The 13,289-nt window shown below is 40.3% G+C and overlaps 1 protein-coding gene across 2 annotated transcripts in view; it reads left to right on the top strand.

Annotated features, from left to right (window-relative positions):
- Positions 1 to 13,289, top strand: part of BICD1 (BICD cargo adaptor 1) — a 121,239-nt gene that overhangs the window by 84,957 nt on the left and 22,993 nt on the right. The gene's annotated exons all lie outside the window — the stretch shown is intronic.

The following is a 13,289-nucleotide window of genomic DNA, read 5'->3' as shown; positions in this document are numbered from 1 at the left end:
TTCGATGGGGATGCGTTCCGAGACCGCCCGTGAAAGTTGAATTTCCGCAAAGTAGAGATGCGGAAGTAAATACACTATTTTTGGCTATGAACAGTATCACAAGCCTTCCCTTAACACTTTAAACCCCTGAATTGCAATTTCCCATTCCCTTAGCAATCATTTAGATTATTACTCACCATGTTTATTTATTAAAGTTTATTTTTATAAATATTTATTAAAGGCATATGAAAGTTTGGTGAAGTCATATGACGTCATTGGGCAGGAAAAACTGTAGTATAGGGGGGGGAAATTGCAAAGTATTTTTTAATTAATATTTTTGAAAAACCGTGGTATAGACTTTTCGTGAAATTTGAACCCACGAAAATCGAGGGAACACTGTATATATATTATATATACTATATTTCTTTATAAAGGAAAATAAAGGAAAACAGCCTTTTCCTTATTGCTGTCCATTAAAAATGCCTGTAATAACAAAGAAAATGAAATACAATGATTCTTCCAGAGAGATAGAGAATGGAAAAGAACATCTTTTACAACATTGGCAGCCTAATCTCTGAGGCTGAGTGATTTGCTTATTCTTCATTTTCTAAATTACAGATGCAAGCATCAGTCAAGAAAAACAAATTGCAAATATGAAAGAAATCAGAATCTATTGCAGCATTTTTCAATTTCTGCAACTTTAAGATATGTGGACTTAAACTCCTAGAATTCCCAAGTCAATATGGGAGTACAGTTCTGGAAGTTGAGTTTACACCTTTTAAAGTTGCTCTATTCAGTTTACACTCTACACAGAATAGATATGGAGAAGCAACAGCAATGCCTTTTCCTTCTTTCAGATTGTGTGGGAGGACCATCTTTCCCATAAAGAGTACCCAGACTAATGATGCTAGCCAGATGTATATCTGTTAGGTAGATTTCCCCCCTTATTTTCCTCCCTCAAAACTAAGGTGCATTTTATACTCCGAAAAAACACAACAATGTCTCCTTTACATAGAAAATCAGTTACATGTAGTCAAACATATTACATATTTGCATCCCATAATATCACATATGTTCATTAAAATGAAGTCTGAGGTCAGAAGGGGCTTACATTTTAAGGGAAAAGGTTGTTTGGATTTCACAAAAGAGATAAGCCAGACCCCAATTTGTAATCATAACTTGTGTTATATTATATAATATTATATCCCTTTCCCTTTTCCTCCCCTCCTCCTATTTTATTTATCACTATAGATCAGATAATCAATTTATAATTCAATCAATCAAAAAAAGAAAAAATATTAAGGGTAATAATCATCCAGAAATAACCATAGCCATTTTCAATTATCTCATCTATAATAATCATAGCTTTTTTCAATTTTCTCATTCATAACCATTTAAATTTTCTCTCCTTATTCAGTTCTTTTTTCCTTATTCAGTTCCTTTTATAATTTATAACTTTGTGAGAAAAAACTCAATCCTCTTCCTCTTCTTTGTAGTGCTATTATCTTTCGTTATCTTTTGGATTTTCTTAAAAATGTCTAATTTCAAATTATATTATCCAATGTGTTTTCAGTCCATTCAAACAGTTCAAATCAATTCCATCTTGAATATTTTCTTCCTTCCATGCCATAGCTGATCCTCATTTCTCATAGCCAGCCAGTGTGAAAGCCAAATAGATGTGAAAAAGCCAAACAGATAAGATATGTTTGTAAGCTGCAATGTCAAAATCCTTGAGAAAAAACAAGTTGCTATATTTCCTCCGGCCACACAATGGTGCTAGATAACACATTTTCCAGATCTTCCGGTTTTTAGTATCCTCTTCCAGTGTTTAATGTTCCTCTTTGTTTATAAATAGAAAGAAAAATATAGCTTCCATAACAAGAATTTAAGATTCCCGATTCAAAAGGGCAAATTTAAAAACAATTAGGTATCTTAAAAATCAAATCTTGGGCAATTTGCTACTTTCTGAAGCTTTTGCCGGATGCCACCTTGCAAAGATAGCGGCTTCGTCAATTTCTGGCTGTTTTAGCTCTGTCAACAATCCAATCGAAAAACAAAAATCCAAAATCCCTTTCAGTCACTCTCAACTCACCACCATCTGCTTCCAATCCCTTCCTCTCTCTGTAAGTAACTCCTCCAGCTTTTTCCAGATATTACCATTCAGCTTCCATCCCTGCGTTGCTTTGTCTCTGCAGCTGTGTCGGCTCAGGCATGGCTGCCTGACCGGCTTCACCACAGCCGGTGTGAGACCAAGCCAGTTCATCTGGTGGGGCATGCCGGCCCCTACAAGACCCCTGGTAGTGTCTCCTGCATAACCTTTCCTGCAGGAAGGATCCGGTCTGGTTCAAAAGGACCAGAACCCCCGGGCAGTGGGAATTCAGAGCCATTCCAAGGGAGAGGAAAGGCTCCTGCTGCTGTGGCTATCAGACCTCGCCCCTCTCTCCCAAAAGCTATTTACACTTAAGAGTATTGTTTAATTTATTTTATATGGTTTTCAGCGTAGAGAGCCAGTTTGCTTTAGTAATAAAATGTCTGATGTAGAAACCAAGATACCATGAATTAAAGCCTCGTCTTAGGCAGGAAAACTGACTGGGTGACTTTGGGCCAGACATTTTCATTCAGTACAACACACCTCACAGGGTTGTCATGAGAAAAATAGGAGAGGATGTACATCATCTTGTGAGAAACACACTTAGAGATTTGACGGAGTCATAAAGTGAAGCAGCAAAGTTTATTTTAAAATATGTTCTTGTAAGAGGGGTGACCAACAAGTGGACATACCCAATAATAGATTTCAGCAACATTTTATTCCCTAGCCATGAGTACAATTTCCTCTCTCCTCCAATCTTTTTTGGGAATACTTATAGCTGTTTCAGTAGTCAGCAACACTTGGAAAGGATCTCCCCATCCAGATTGTACTCCAGGATTTAATCCATTCTCCAGGTTGGATGCTGTGGATTGCAAACTCTAATAGTGGTCATTGAGCAAGAAGTCCTTTGTTTCTGAGAAGAGAGAAAGAAGAGGACAGACCTAGTGTATAATTCTTACGAAAGACATCTTTGGTCTCAAAGTGGGGTGTTTCTCCGATTCCACCTGTGTAAGGTAGGCCAAGTAACATTTTATAGGGTGATACTCCCAAGTCTTTTGTGGGAGCATCTCATAGAAGAAACAGGACAGCTGATAAGACAAACTATTGCCGTAATGGTTAATCTTTTCGGCAATGAGTGTCGAAACTAGAGCATGCGAGCATAGGTTCTCTTCCAGATCCTGTGTGTGCTGGACAATTGGTCTGCTGTGCATGTGCACCAGCCAGCTGCTGTTTTCTGGGTTCGTGCATGCACGTATGCACTGGACAGATGGTCTTTGCATGATGATCAGCTGGCCAGCATGCATGCACATACCGGGACCCAGAACAAAGCAGCTGGCTGGTGTGTATGTACACTGGATTAACTGGCTGGTGTGCATGCTGTCCGGCTATATATATGCAGAGTAACGCAGGCGGGCTAGATAAGATACCAGAATATATTGTTGCAATTAATGAACCAAATAAATGACAAAGACACGTTTGTAGAAAACAGTAGTTTTACTCTTCAGTGTAAAATATCTTCAGTCTTCTATATACAGGAACTTTACATCAGCTATATTCAGCTTACTTACAACCAATCCAGGTTACTCCGAGGACTCGGAGCGGCTTACAACATATAAAAAGATAGTATACATCGAGATACAAATTAATTTAAATTAAAAGTTACCTTTAAAACTAAAGAACCTATTAAAATACACACATATCCATTCAAACAAACCCACTATATATTCATTGACCAGGCACAAGCTTGGCAGCATAGGTGAGTCTTTAGCAGCAGTGGGCTATGAGCCGGAACGCTAAATTGTGCTCACCGCCATGGCTCGTAAGTTCTTCCGGGACCAGCGCGATTTTGCTGCTGTACCTGTGAAGGTAGCAAAATCACACACGGAGCCGCAGGTAAAACCTCGCTGAATCATGGGCGCAATTTTGGTCTTTAGACTCTTTCGAAAGGTGAGGAGGGTGGGGGCAATACAAATCTCTGGGGGGAGCTGATTCCAGAAGACTGTGGCCCCCACAGAGAAGGCTCTTCCCCTAGGTCTTCCAATTCTCTTAGCCTTAATCTTCCCTTCCAATTTGCATTCCTGGAGGTGTATAGTTCAGGGTATATTTGATAGCTATGGAACCCACCAGAAATACTGTTTCCGCCTCCAGGGGTCCAACTTTAAGGTTTATTGGGGATTCCTGAAAAGCTGGACCAGAGAACAAGCACGTCCCAGACATCTCCAATCCTCAAAATCCATCAATTTAACTAGGTCTTTCCCCTACTTCCTCTTAGGGTACTCATTTTTCCAGTGCCCTCTTTCTTTACAGATGGCACATTGATCCCATCCTAACTAAGTTATCATTTTGACTTTTCTCTTGTCTCTCTCCTCTTCTCATTTGGAGTATACTTTTAAAGCTTCTCTGAGGAGATACTCCATATTTTTGGTCTGCCACCCAGCCAGTTTCTACAATTTATGCCTAATGTCCTCCCATGCTTTTTCTATAAATTCAAAATCATCTGGTCCCTTGGATTGACTGTTTAACTTGTCCAACCATTCAGTTGGTGTTTTTTCCTTCCCTTGTTCTAAAGCCAAAGCCTTCTGGATATTCAGACTTTGGGGCATTGCTCTTTTTAATAACCTCCATCAAATACCCTCTGTAGCCATGAGGATCAGCTGTGTGATTTTGGGGTAGTCATTTTTTCTCCTCAGTCCTAGCAGGAAGATTTTTTAGACCTGCTTCTTTAATTTTCTCTATGGTATTTCCAATTGCTAGATAGCTGCTTACTCCATTTTGAAACCTCTTTTGTTTCCTTTAAGTTTTAAATTTCTTATTTTAATTTTAATGCCAAATACTCACCAGCTTCAGCACTCCTCACCTCTCTCCAGCACAAACGCTAAGATCTTGTCATCCAGGCAATACACAATCTCTCAGTCTGATTGTGACCATCCCGACTTATGACGACAGAGTCATCTTCCTCAGCTGCTGGCTGAGAAGCTGGTGCCGGCTCCCTGGGTTGCAAGCCCCCCAGACCACCAACTGTTACCTTTCTTCTCCACCGCCTCTTCAGGGTGGATCTGCCGTGGCTCCAATCAGTTCCAGGTCTCTGAACAGCTGGGATTTGGGGTTCCCCGCGGAGTATGGAGGATACCCGTACCGCTGCGATGTTGGCCATGCCCCTTCCCCCCTCACCTTTCCCTTTATTAGCAGTGAGTGCCTGAGGCTTGGCTAAACCCCCAGAGTCTGCTTCCTGTTATTTGTTAGAAGAAGATAAGCAGATAATATCTTTAGTACTATATGTGCTTTCCTACAAGCCAATGTGATTAAACCACCCATTCGTAGGGCTGCAGGTGTTTCCTGTTGCGTAACCTTTGTTCTTTTCACTGCTCTTATGGTAACAAAGGCAGGATAAAACAAACAATTTCAAAAGGCATCGCGAAATAACCGAGTTCCAATAATTGGATTACAAAAATCATTTTAAAAAGCAAAGAACACATATTTGCAACAAGGAGAGCATTTACTGCAAAATATTTTAAAAGAGTTTAGAGTGGAGGTGGAGGAAACAGCATCTGTAAAAGTGCTCACACAAGGAAAGAGAAGGCAGGACTGGATGAAGGGATGATTTTTAGCATTCCAAAATACAGTGGTACCTCTACTTAAGAACGCCTCTACTTAAGAACTTTTCTAGATAAGAACCGGGTGTTCAAGATATTTTTGCGTCTAATTAAGAACCATTTTCTACTTAACCCGAGCCTGGAAAAATTTCCCAGGAAATTTCAGAGTGCCACAAAGGCCCGGCCAGTTTCCTGCTATTCCACCTTTAATCCCTGCCATCTCCGGCTTTTCTGGGCTGCCAAAGGGGCCTTTCAGTGGCGCTTAAGGAGGCTTTGGCAGTCCAGAGTGAACAAAGCATTTTCCTTTCTCTGTGCACTTGAAGAGGGGATAAACATCTGCCAGCACCCAGAGAAAAGAAATACTCCCTTCACTCTGGGCAGCCCAGAGCGAATGTAGTGTTTTCCTTTCTCTGGGCGCTGCCTCAGAGTGACTCATTTTCTGAACTTTTTCCCATAAAGATATTCCTGTCTGCTTCTTGACCTTCTGACCCAGGCATCTAATTAGGGGCTCCTGATCACCAATGTCTCCTTCCTCCTCTGACTCAGACATTACCATCCTCAGGGTTTCTGCAGTCTCTGGATGTTCCTCAGGTTCCAACTCTGACTTAGTAGTCAAGAACACTGGCCTAGGATACCAAGACCGACCTGGTTCATCCTCTTCAGAATCTGTGACTAAACTGACCCAATCGTGGACCACTCACAACAGTATTCATCCATGTTCATGCGTCCATTTCAGGCAACAGAAATTGTAGAGAGTATATTTGATTGTTCCTCCTTGGGAATTATAGTCTTCCCTTGCTCCTCCTTCACGTGTGAGAATTAATTTTCATTCCGCCAATAATAAGAATAAAACAAGATATGAGTAAATCTGATCACTGTAGAAACAAGGAACAGATGGAAACAGGCCAGTCTGCTTAAAAGAAAGGGCCATGTAGTCCTTATAAAGAACAAAAGGAAAATTAAAACCAAGAAGATTACAGGGTTGTTAAAAGGGGGGGGAAATGCCATTAGTAAAAATGACTAACTTGCTTAGCTGTGCTAAAATTCATGTTATTCTTTGGGTACCTAGGGTATGAAATGTACCTCTTATCTTGCTAGCTAATTTGTTTTCTGACTATAATCACTTTTATGTCAGTCTAACAGTGTATGGTGTTGCCATCTGCAACCATTAATCATGTCCGACTGACTTAGAGGAATGTGTTTTCAGCAAATAGTTTTCTTATGATTAAAATTACTAGTGGTATTTTTTCATCATTAGATGTGATCATACCATATTAAGTGTTTTAAATGGGCCAGAAAATTAGAAGCTTTCAAATGAATTTCAAAACAAATTTGTCAACCTGCTGCTGAAGATGGATGAAGGCAATTCTTCTATGCCACTCGGTATTTTGTTTCCTCTAATGCAGGGGTGTCAAACTCGATTTCACTGAGGGCTGCATCAGGGTTGTGTTTGATCTTGGGGGGCCTGGGGTGGGCATGGCCAGGGTGGGTGTGGCCAGCTTGACGTTACTGATGTTGGGGGCGCTTGTGGTGGCCCAATTGCGCTGCCAGCGAAAATGAGCTCTTGAGTTCCGTTTTCCCCTGCAACAGATTAGATTAGATTAGATTTATTGGATTTATATGCCGCCCCTCTCCGCAGACTCGGGGCGGCTCACAACAATAGCAAAAAACAGTACATAGTGACAAATCCAATGCCCACCAATCCAATTACAATTTTAAGTTAAGAAATTCATAAAACAATTCCAATATATATAAAAAACAAGCACACAATCAATCAAACAGCAAAACAACATGGGCAAGGGGGAGATGTTTTAGTTCCCCCATGCCTGATGGCAGAGGTGGGTTTTAAGGAGTTTACGAAAGGCAAGGAGGGTGGGGGCAATCCTAATCTTAGGGGGGAGTTGGTTCCAGAGGGTCGGAGCCACCACAGAGAAGGCTCTTCCCCTGGGTCCCGCCAGATGACATTATTTAGTCGACGGGACCCGGAGAAGGCCAACTCTGTGGGACCTAACCGGTCACTGGGATTTGTGCGGCAGAAGGCGGTCCCGAAGATATTCTGGTCTGGTGTCATGAAGGGCTTTATAGGTCATAACCAACACTTTGAATTGTGACCGGAAACTGATCGGCAACCAATGCAGACTGCGGAGTGTTGGAGTAACATGGGCATACTTAGAGAAGCCCATAATTGCTCTCGCAGCTGCATTCTGCACGATCTGAAGTTTCCGAACACTTTTCAAAGGTAGCCCCATGTAGAGAGCATTATAGTAGTCGAGCCTCGAGGTGATGAGGGCATGAGTGACTGTGAGCAATGACTCCCGGTGCAAATAGGGCCGCAACTGGCACACCAGCCTCCTGCAATCCTCTACCAATGAAAACGGAACTCACGTGGGTCGCCAGACTCTTGAGTTTGACACCCCTCCTCTAATGGCTTTAAATATTTCATCTGAAAGGGCTATTCCTCAAGATTTTAATTGCATGAAATTACATCAGGATGAAACAACATGTTTGAAAAGCTTTTCAAAATTTAAGATAACCTTTGGAGATAAAATATGCATTTGATCACTTTAAGCTTACCTGAGATAAACTAAGCTCTTTTTCCATGGATGTTCATAACGGAGATGAAGAGATGTTCCAAGGAAGATGACGCAAAGCAAAAAAAAAATAATTAGAAAATTGCCAGTAGTTTCTTTGATACAACTTTGAAAGCAAATATTACATTACATATTAATGGCGACTGAATTAGAATAAGTTACGTAACAATTGCCAGCAAACCATGCATCTGGAAACAACGAAAGTGTTGCCCCTTCATTTGACAAGCATTCCAGAATTAGCAGATTAGATTTCTAAACCAAACCATGCTATAAATTGGCTTAGAGACTTATGCTACTTACTTCTACTGGATTATTTATTTATTTGTTTTATTAATTGGATTTATATGCTACCCCTCTCCGAGGACTCAGGGGCAATGTTCCCTTGGAAAGGGGTGCGCGGGGGGTATTTTGGGGCGTGCGCATATGCACGTGCGCAGCTTACGGGGAACGCTGCTCAGGGCAGCTTACGGGGAACGCTGCTCAGGGCAGCTTACAACAAATGAAAAAGACAATAAAAACATCTTAAATTCAATTAGCTTAAAATTAATTCGCTCCCAGTCACACAACAACCAGACATTTCATTCATCAGTTAGGGGGCAAGTACTTCATAGCCTCAAGCCTGATGGCACAATTGAGTCTTCAGACTCTTGTGAAAGGCAAGAAGGGTGGGGGCAGTGCGAATCTCTGGGGAGAGCTGGTTCCAGAGGGCCGGAATCCCACAGAGAAGGCTCTTCCCCATGGTCCCACCAAGCAACATTGTCTAGTTGACGGGACCTGGAGGAGGCCGACTCTGTGGGACCTGACTGGTTGCTGGGACTCATGGGGCAGGAGGCGGTCCCATAAATAATCTGGATTAATACATCTTCAGGTCCCATCATCAGAAAACTCCAATGATGCCTTTGTTTTATTAAGAGAGTCAGAAGAACCATAGGGTATTGAGATTTTTGTGCACCAAATTTGGATTTGGGTAGAATTTCTAGGCTTGTTCCCTTCACTTGATACTGCTTATCAAATGAAACTCCTTGATACCATCTTTCATGACTCTCTGTAGACACATCTCAAACTGATTGCCATTGCCATAGCATTAAAATGAATTACTCTGATTAACCAGGGTATAGAATATGTAGTAGCCATAACCAAGACTCTACGGTATATATAGACAGTGGTACCTCTACTTAAGAACGCCTCTACTTAAGAACTTTTCTAGATAAGAACCAGGTGTTCAAGATTTTTTTGCCTCTTATTAAGAACCATATTCTACTTAAGAACCCGAGCCCGGAAAAATTTCCCAGGAAATTTGAGAGTGGTATGAAGGCCCGACCAGTTTCCTGCCATTCCCCCTGGGTTTCTCTCTCTGGCGCAGTGCATGGCAAGCAGCTTCGCGCCGGATGTATGGGAGGCGCGTGCTCCTCCTCGCCGCCTCAGAGTCCCTCTTTTTTTATTTTTAAGCCTTAAAGTTTTGGATTTTTTTTATTCCTCTCGCCTTACCTTCTTCCTTGGGCAGCGACTGTCCTCCTCCTCCTCTTCTTCTTCCTCCTCCTCCCACCCAAATTCCAAGCTTTTATTTCTTTCCTAATAGGCTTGCATGCATTATTTGCTTTTACATTGATTCCTATGGGGAAAAATGCTTCTACTTACAAACTTTACTAGTTAAGAACCTGGTCACGGAACGAATTAAGTTCTTAAGTAGAGGTATCATTCTAATACTACACATGAAAGAGCCGGGGTGGCGCAGCAGGTAGAGTGCTGTATTGCAGGCCACTGAAGCTGACTGTAGATCTATAGGTCAGCGGTTCAAATTTCATCACTGGCTCAAGGTTGACTCAGCCTTCCATCCTTCCGAAGTGGGTAAAATGAGGACCCAGATTGTGGGGGCAACATGCTGGCTCTGCTAAAAGGTGCTATTGCTAACATGTTGTAAGCTGCCCTGAGTCTAAGGAGAAGGGCGGCATAAAAATTGAATGAATGAGTGAATGAATGAATGAATGAATGACTAAATAAATGAATAAATGTTCTACAAAGAAGTACAAAGTCGACCCTGGGATTAAAACCTGTCAACTTTAAGAACTACAGGACAGGTTTCTTTCTGGCTACTTTCATTTGCAACCAGTGTCAAACTTGCCTGACCAATAACAAGCCAAGACACCGTGAAGACCTTTAGTTTCATTTATTGCAATAAATGGGGAAGATTCCAAAGCTTGGTTCTCTCCAAAGTTCACCATCCCAAATCGACATCTTTATATATTCCCTGCACTGGCTGCCCCTCAGCCCCTCATTCCCCATTGGCAGAGGTACAACGAGGTTTACATTTTCTCTGACCACCTTCTACATACTTTCCTGCCATTCCTCCCAATCATACAAAATCATACATTGCATGTGCAAATGAGCTGATTATTTACTTACTTACTTACTTACTTACTTACTTACTTACTTACTTACTTACTTACTTATTTATTGGATTTGTATGCCGCCCCTCTCTGCAGACTCGGGGTGGCTAACAACAGCAATAAAACAATATATAACAATATATAACAAAATCCAATACTAAAAACAGTTAAATAATATATGCAAGGAGTGCCAGTTAATATTCGATAGAATATTGAGCATGCTCTTTTGAATTGCTTTTGAGTTCTTAGGTTTTTTTCCTCCTTTGGAACAATAGGTTCTTTCCCAGGGGTAAAATTCAAAATTTTTCCCTACCAGTTCTGTGGACGTGGCTTGGTGGGCATGGCAGGGGAACTCATTCCCTACCCCCTCCTGGGGGAAGGATATTACAAAATCTCCATTCCCACTCCACTCTGGGCCCAGCCAGAGGTGGTATTTTCCAGTTCTCTGAACCACTCAAAATTTTTGCTACCGGTTCTCCAGAACCTGTTATTACCTGCTGAATTTCACCCCTGTCCTTTCCTGTTATTCAGTTTGTTTAGTTTTGTCTTATCTGTTTTTCAATTCATTTTGCTTTGCCTTTAACCTAGCTATTTCAACTTGAGCTACTTCCTCTTACAGCTATTTCCTCTTACAATTTTAAATTTTGCAGACCTTTCACTTATTGCTATCACTTCCATCTAAACATTGTTTGAAGTTGCCTGCGAATGGTTAGGTTAAGCTGCCACCCAGTGTCTAGAACAAATTGTTGAAAGGATTAACTAATTCTCAGATTTCAGATTCATTTCTATGTCTTTTTAAGTATAATACATAGGATGTTATTAGGGTTTGTTGCACAGTCAGCCCGATATTTAGAGAGAATAAAAAATAAAGCCTAGAACTACGACGCCTTAAACATGATCTAAGTATTGCCCGCAAGATCATATGCTGCAACATCCTGCCTGTCAATGACTACTTCAGCTTCAACCATTATAACACAAGAGCATGCAACAGGGTAAAACTTAATATCAACCGCTCGAAACTTGACTGTAAAAATATGACTGTAGCAATAGAGTTGTCGAAGCGTGGAAGTCATTACCAGACTCTGTGGTGTCAACCCCCAACCCCCAACATTTTCCCCTTAGACAATCCACGATTGACCTCACCAGGTTCCTTAGAGGTCAGTAAAGGGCGAGCATAAGTGCACTAGTGTGCCTTCCGTCCCCTGTTCAATTGCCCCTCTTATATTTTATATATTTTTTCTTCCATTCATATATCTTTTCCTCTATTCTTCATTGACATATTCTATTCTCATGTCTTTTCTTCTATCCTTTCTCTGATATTTACTACTACATGTTTTTATTCTCTTTAACTTTCAATTTGTATTGGACAAAACAAACAAACAAACAAACAAACAAACAAACAAATAAAATAAATAAGAATTTAGCATTTAGAATTTAGTCCACCTATTGAATCCTCCCTAAGGACCTGGAATAGGCAGTTGTTTAATAGTACAGTATTGGAAGTGTCATTGAAATGTATTTGAATATTAGTAGCTATTGTTTTGAGCTCTGAGCTTGGTAATTTGCAAACGTTTTATCATCATTTGAAGGAGACATGTCAAAGTGCTTTGAATTGTGTTAGTCTATCGGAACACAGAAGTGTCATTGCAGGATATAAGTTGTTCCAAGTTCAGCTGCCTTCTAAAATTGACTGATGGTGATTTTGTCAGTGCTGATGGTGTTTAAATGGTGATCTAAATGTTTTGGATTTGCACCCAAAATGCCTATTACCATTGATACCATCTTTACCTTCTTTTGCCCAGTCATTCTACCTCTATTACAAGGTCTTTAAATTTTGTTATTTTCTTCAGGTTGTTCTCTTCTGTTATGCTATCTTCTATTATAATGTCCAACATTTAATTTTTTTTAAAAAAAATCTCTTTTTAAGAATTGTTACAACTGGAGTGTTATGATTGTGGTTGGTCATATAGCCAAAAAGATGTTTAGACTGGATTTGGAATTTTATTCCCCTATCACATTCTTCCCAAGGATCTGAGATAGACAGATTTTGTTTTAATTATTATAATTTTGTATGGTGCCTTAGTTTCAACAACTTTCCATAGCTCATAACAATCAACAAAAGAAGTTGCAGACAAATCAGATTAGGTGCTTTAAATTAAATTGCTTCTTTACAATAAATGTATCTCTTCTTTTATGTATACTGAGAGCATATGCACCAAGACAAATTCCTTGTGTGTCCAATCATACTTGGCCATACTTCTATTCTAAAAATAAATTGGATGGTAGTTACAGATTCACATCTCCTAATCCAAAGAAGAAAGGCACTTTGGTGTAAGCATAAGCATTGGCCTTAGGCATATCTCAACTCTCTAAATTTCTTAAAATATTGGCAATCAAACTTGCAAGGACCTGTCCATGCAGTTGCTAGGAATCAACTCCAACTTGAAGACACAAAATTAATTTAAAAAATGGAATTAAGAGAAAGGGGAGGAAGAGGCAGAATGACAAAGTTAAATCTTACTAGAAGCATAGTAATAACCATGGGGTATATTCTTCTACATCTCCTGGCCTCTTAATTTTTCATTTTTAAGGCTATTTTCATCAATTAAGGCTGCCTTTAATTGATGACAAATTTAATTGCTTAGGCAAA

This window comes from Erythrolamprus reginae, chromosome 6 (assembly GCF_031021105.1).
Source record: "Erythrolamprus reginae isolate rEryReg1 chromosome 6, rEryReg1.hap1, whole genome shotgun sequence".
Classification (NCBI taxonomy): Eukaryota; Metazoa; Chordata; class Lepidosauria; order Squamata; family Dipsadidae; genus Erythrolamprus; species Erythrolamprus reginae.
The sequence above is the reverse complement of the archived record's forward strand: the minus strand, read 5'-3'. Positions and strand labels throughout refer to the sequence as shown.